We start from the raw sequence: 6,436 nt of genomic DNA on the forward strand, positions 1-6,436 counted from the left end.
TGGGAACAAACTATCCTCGCTGACTCCTTGTTTCATTTTTTAATGAGCTTGACACAAGACCAGGAACTATGCTCATGACATCCGGTTTCATTTTTTAACGAGGTTGACACGGGAACAAACTATCCTTGCAACATGTCAAGAGTCAGAAAATGACTGTACCACTTGATACACAATTTCAAAGGGCTTCAAAGGCATCGCACTATCAAATGAATCCACCTTGGAATCAGAATGTACGATCCAAGGATCATCAAAAGAAATAGTGTTCGATGAAATCATATGAATGGATTGAATAGAAGGCGATATGTTAGGAGGAGGGACGGAAAAAGTTCCTAGTAAACCAGAATCTTTAATCAAACCTACCCCAACATCCTTGTAAGGGATAGTCGTGTTACTGACATGCTGAACACTATCAGTAGAGGCTGGGTCAGATGAGAAATAACTCAGCTGCTCTATCATAATGATCTTTCCGTTATGAGGAAACTTGACAAGCCGAAAGACCGATGAAACAATAACAGTCATAGAATAAGATCAACTGCGACCCAGGAGAAGGTTGTAATCTAGAGGTGCATCAACCACTTCCACATCTAGATTTACAGTTTTGCCTTCAACCCCTATAGGTAAATCTTCCAAAATACCAAAAGGATGGAACCCTCAGCCATCAAAATCCTTTAGAATCGTTGGAGACTGATTGACTGTAAGAGAACCAAGATATCTCCAACACTAGATCGACATAGTACGTGTGGAAGCTCCCTCATCAATCACAGTCCTAAAGCAAGGCTTGTTTTTATTATCACTGGAATCTGGAAAGCCATTTGATGAGGAAGGTGGGGTGTACTATTCTCTAAATTGAAGATTATTAGGTTCGAATCCTGAATATCAATAGCTCCTATAGCAGACAATAGTAATTTACGTTGTGCTGGACATGATTGCAGCACCTCCAAAGCCGACATTTCCAAAGGGGAAATAGCTAAGTCTTCAACAATGTTATAATTCTGAGCAGCTCTCGCATGTGGATTGAAAGCTGACTTCCAAAGTATACCTTTTGCAGGCGTTTGATTACTAAGTCAGGGTTAGGTTTCTCGATTTGTAGCGGATCAGAACCAGAAGGAGTTGAATTTGATGGGTTTGACTTAGAAGATTCTACTTCCTTACCACCAACATGATTTTTACTACCATAATCTTGCGATCGCGTTGCAATCCTGACATGAGACATCATCATTATGGGTTCTTCTGAGGCATTTGAGGAAGAACTAATCATTTTACTATCTTGACTAGGAAAACGATCCTTCAATACAACAGGCGTTTGAGAACCTTTGACGATTTTCAAAACCTCAGCTCGATGTGGGCAGTCTCTTGTAAAATGTTCCTCGTCACAAATGAGACAAGGATAGCGAGGTTTACGTTTCTCGTCAGTAGATTCAGTTTTATCTAATTTCTCTTTTGAGTTTTGTTTATTTTTCTTCTTCCCTTTCTTTTTACCACCAGATTTTGATTTGGCTGTAGATGATTCTACGACATGAATATCGGCAGGAATTTCAGTGGAAGAGTCTCCTGTCGGGGAATCTGGTAAAGCTATAATAGGAGAAGAATTCCTTGAAGATTTCTTCTTTATTTTGGTACTAACTGAACCAATCATACCATCAGCGGCATGAGACCCTAAAGGAGCTGCAGTTATTTGATTTTGTTTTGGAAGATCGGGGATTTTTTCGCGTAAAGTACCTGATTGCGTATAAACGAGGTCAAGGTACTGAGATTGAGCAATTACTTGCTCTTCAGTGACAAATCTTGCCTTAGCTACATCCTCAGTGATTTTAGGTAATAATGATTTAACGAACCATTCTGCTAAAATTTGATCCGGAATAAAAACTTTCACTAAACGTCGTCTACGTCACCATTCATGAATATGATCTGAAATATATGTGGACGTTGACTGTTTTAATGAAGTTAATAATTCCATGCCATTGTCATATCTGACAGGAAACTGAAAATGAGTTAAGAAAGAAGTGGCTAACTGACTAAAATTATAAAAGAAGCTCGTGGTAACTCAATGTACCACTTGGTAGCAAGACCAATCAGAGTGCGTTGAAAAAGACGTAAGCGAATTGAATCATCGATAGTGGAATTAGATGCACACCAGAGGTGATAAGTCATCACATGGTTTGATAGATCCTCTCCTGATTTACCTTCAAACTTCGGGATATCAATGGGCAACTTATTCGGCATTAGCGGCCAAAACGGAAGATAATTAATTGGATCGTTCGTAAGGTGTGACAAATCAGGCAAGTCCAAAGTTGCAATAAACAGTAACTGATGGTTAGGGTCGCAAAAACCTTGGGTCATAAGACCAGCTCTAGGAGGAGGATATCCAAGATAACTTGGAATTGGAATTACATTTGGAATATTATATCCTCTCAGAAAACCAAGATTAACCCGACCAAACTAGGGTTGTTGAGGTTGCTGATAAGTATATCCAGGGTACGGTTGATACTGGTAAATTAGGCTTTGCACAGCAGCACCAAATTGGTATTGTCCTTGGTATGGTCGATAAGTGAATTGTGGTTGACTTGTGACAGCCGTACTTGGACCAAGTTGTCCTATAGGCATTTGAACCGAAGTCTAAATTGTAGGTCCCAACTGTGGTAAAGAGGCTTGAGGAGTCTGCACTGATGCAGGAACAGTAGAAACCGGAGCTGCCGATACTCCAGAAGTAGGTGGGGTAGATTGAACAGAAGCTGCAGTAGTTGCAGCAGCAGTTTGAGGCGGAGTTCGAGGCGAACTAGGCCCAGGCTGCTGAACTACACTAGGTGCAGAAGTTTGAATAGTAGACTGGATAGGTTGCTGGGTTGAACCGGAAACCAAAGATTGTCCAGATTGAGCTGAGAATTGCATGTTAGGTTGCAAAATCTGTTGAGTTTGAGATGGATCCCACACCATGTTCATTCCGGGGTATGGACCCATAAAAGGTTGAGCATATGAAGGGCCATAACCAGGTTGAGCATAGGGTTGATAATTAAATGGTACATTTCTAGCTCCTTGTACAAATGATTGACCAGAAGGTGGTTGGAAAACTTGAGTTGGGTACTGACCTTGAGGTTTATAACCTTGAGGCACGTACTGAAACTGGGGTTGAACTTGAGGTATATATTGGTACTGGGGTTGACCTTGAGGTATGTATTGAGTCTGGGGTTGCCCTTGAGGTATGTACTGTCCCGAAGGTATGTACTGTCCTTGAGGTTGCCCCCCAAGCGATAAATGACTACCTTGAGGTTGCTCCCCAGGTGGTATTTGAGTACCTTGAGGTTGCCCCCCAGGTGGTAACTGACTACCTTGAGTTTGCCCTCCAGGCGGTAACTGACTACCTTGAGGTTGCCCTCTAGGCGGTAACTAATTATCTTGAGGTTGCGGATTTGGAATAGTACCAGACATCATAATAATTTCTTCTAAGCTCAACGGTTGAGTTCTGTTATTACCAGTTGATATCCCATGTTCAATTGGTTGAGGAGATGCTCCTGAAAAAGTACTAGTGAGTGACTGATACCTAGAAGGAATAGAAGGACCACCATATAAAAATGTTTCCGGTGTTTGGGAAAACATGGATGACTGTCTCGACATATTCAATGGAGGATAATAACCTCTAGGTGTTGGATGAAAAGGAATTTGAGGTGGTGAAAAACTAAGACCCGAATTTTCTAAAAAGTTGGTTAATGAGACGCATCAAGTGTCACTCCTAAAAGGACTGTATAAAATTGATTCACGCTCCCTAAGTTCTAAAGTTGGTTGATTTTCAGGGAGAGTTATATCTTCTTCCGGACTAACAAGTTCTTCAATAGAAATGAGTCCAGAAGGAAGATTTTGGGTAATGATACTTCCTACCCTGGGTGAACCAGGACCACTAGAAGTTGGACAAGCAAATCTTGAAGATGGAGTAGCAGCAGGTTCAGTTTCAGGCTCAGAAATTTCAAGTTCTTCAGCTAATTCACTGGTAGAAGAAATACTACCAGTAACTTCGGAAAATGAAATTTGTTCAGAAATATACTCTGTTGCTTGAACTTGATAATCAGGATGAACAATTAAAGAAGACTCTTCGGCTTCCGGTGACCCAATTCTATTATCACTAGGTGATACAAGAGCTCATAGCTCTTCAAGCTGGCTTGGTGTATACTTGGGAGGTTTCCCCCGAAGTCTACAGGATTGTCTCGGTAATTTAGCCACGATTAAATATTTAATTACTTCACATGCAAACAAAGAAAATATCAATAAAACCACCTAAAGTCTCTAAAGAACCAAACAATTGAAATACACGCATAAAAAAAATCTAAGAGTTCAAACCACATACAAACAGTAACTTTCTGTACCAAAAACACTAGCTGGTGATGAAATCCAACGTCACAAAATTCAATACAGAAAGGGCGGTTGGAACAGTTACCCCAACAACCTACTTAATGAAACAGACTGGCACAAGTTTCTTCACAAAAACCGTCTTGAGTGAAGAGAACCCCCCAAAGAGTCCAAGTGAGTCTAGTCGACATCTGCTCCAGGTACAGTGAGACCCATCCTTCACCATCACCTTAGGAAAGAATCTTAAGATTATGGTCACTAAGGATACCAACAGTAACAAAGACAACTGGGGGAACAGTCTACGATCCGATCTACGCGCAAAGGTAGAGTAACGAAGCTCAATTCGCTTGAAGGCTCCTCGACATGATCAATCTGAGGTTTACCAACAAATGACCCCAAGCTCCTTGACAATGGTTGATCCGAGGTTTACCATTTTTAATATGAGCAAATCTTCTATCTTTCCCAATGAGACAGACTTGATTGTCTCAAAGGTTTGGACATGATCTCGTGATTGACTTATTTAAGAGGGGCTTCCCAGATTATATCAATTACAATTGGATTTATTTCCTACTACAAGATATAGCTACTTCTTTGTTTTAACTATCTTGGAGAGTTAATTTTTCCCTACTCCAAGATACCTGCCTAAGCTATATTGGTGATAAGAGCCCTAGAAATAAAAAGATTGCTAGATCAATTTTAATTAAGCGTTATTTTTATGGGTTGTTTCTTAAGTCAATAGGTATGGAGATGAAACTTTGATGGTGTGAAGACTCGACTCCAAAAACACTAAAAAATTCACCTAAGATGATAAACAATCCTTTTTCCTTTAATGAATTTCTAGCTAAAAGAAAGAGTTGAGAATGCAATTCTTTGAAAAACAAATCTTTCTTTCAACATGTAAATGAAAAGAAAATCTTTTTTGTCTTTTTCAATAAACTCAAAATGAGACTACTAATTATGCTCACAAAAAATCCCTTTCTTTTTCAACACTCAAAAACTACAGAAAACAATTTCTTTCAAAAGAGATTCTACAATTTCTAGAAAACACTCAAAACTATAAAATTCTAATCTTGAGTTCTAAAAACTTCTAAAAACCTAATTGAAATAAAAGATTCAAATTCTTTTCAAGCACATTTTACTTAGTTATTTAGTAAACTAAGGATTAATTTGTTTAGAATAACAAATCAATCAAAAAACACCCAGCTATGTTTTCTTTTATAAAAATGAAATTCAAAACTTACAAGCAAGTTCGTTCAAAGCTTTGCAAAGAGAAAACGAAATCTATTTCTCAGCAACGACATATTTCACAAATTAGTCAGACTCATCAAGAAGACAAAAAAGACCAGGGTAATCTAAGGTTTCTTAGGCTTCTAATCTCTGAGTCACTACAAAGACCAAGCGAAAATCAATCCAGGCATGCAAAACTTCTAGAAAATCACCTAAAATAAAAATGCCAATGGAACTCACTCATAAGAGATTCTTAATAGAATACATGCAGATCTGGGTAGACACTAAAAGGCGTAAATAAAAAACTAAAATTAATTGGAGGAAAACATTTTAGGTTTTTCAAAAATTTTAACAGGGTCTGCTGGCTTCCAATAGAACCAGATGCGGTACCGCTCTGTGTACTAAAGGAAAAATGTGGATAGGTCCGCACTATCTGTAAAAAGAAAGTACGATTCCCTGTAAACTTTGGAAAAACAAAAAAAATCCAGATCCTAAAAACTACCCAATCCCACACACATCAAGCAAAAACCAGAAACAAGAAGTTTCTCAAGTCAAAGAAAAGGAAAACCAAAAAACCAAATTCAGCTCCCCAGTATGGTCGCCAATTTGTTGGCCAAATAAATCATTCTTGCGGACAAGACCGATCTCCCTAGTATCAACAGATATCTAGAAACAAGTAGGACAAGAAAATATACCTTTATCTAAACATATTGTGATTCATTAATAAAAACTAAAGAGGTGTTTTAGACCCTACCTTAAGTCCAACGCTAGTTTGTGGCAGCCATGCTTCAATCATTCGAAAGAGTTTCCTTTTGACAACCCACAATCACAAACAAGAACACATCAAATAACACTTGCATAGATAATATAA

The sequence above is a fragment of the Pinus tabuliformis genome, chromosome 8 (assembly GCF_031772625.1).
Source record: "Pinus tabuliformis cultivar Carrire ecotype Pingquan chromosome 8, CPIR1, whole genome shotgun sequence".
Classification (NCBI taxonomy): Eukaryota; Viridiplantae; Streptophyta; class Pinopsida; order Pinales; family Pinaceae; genus Pinus; species Pinus tabuliformis.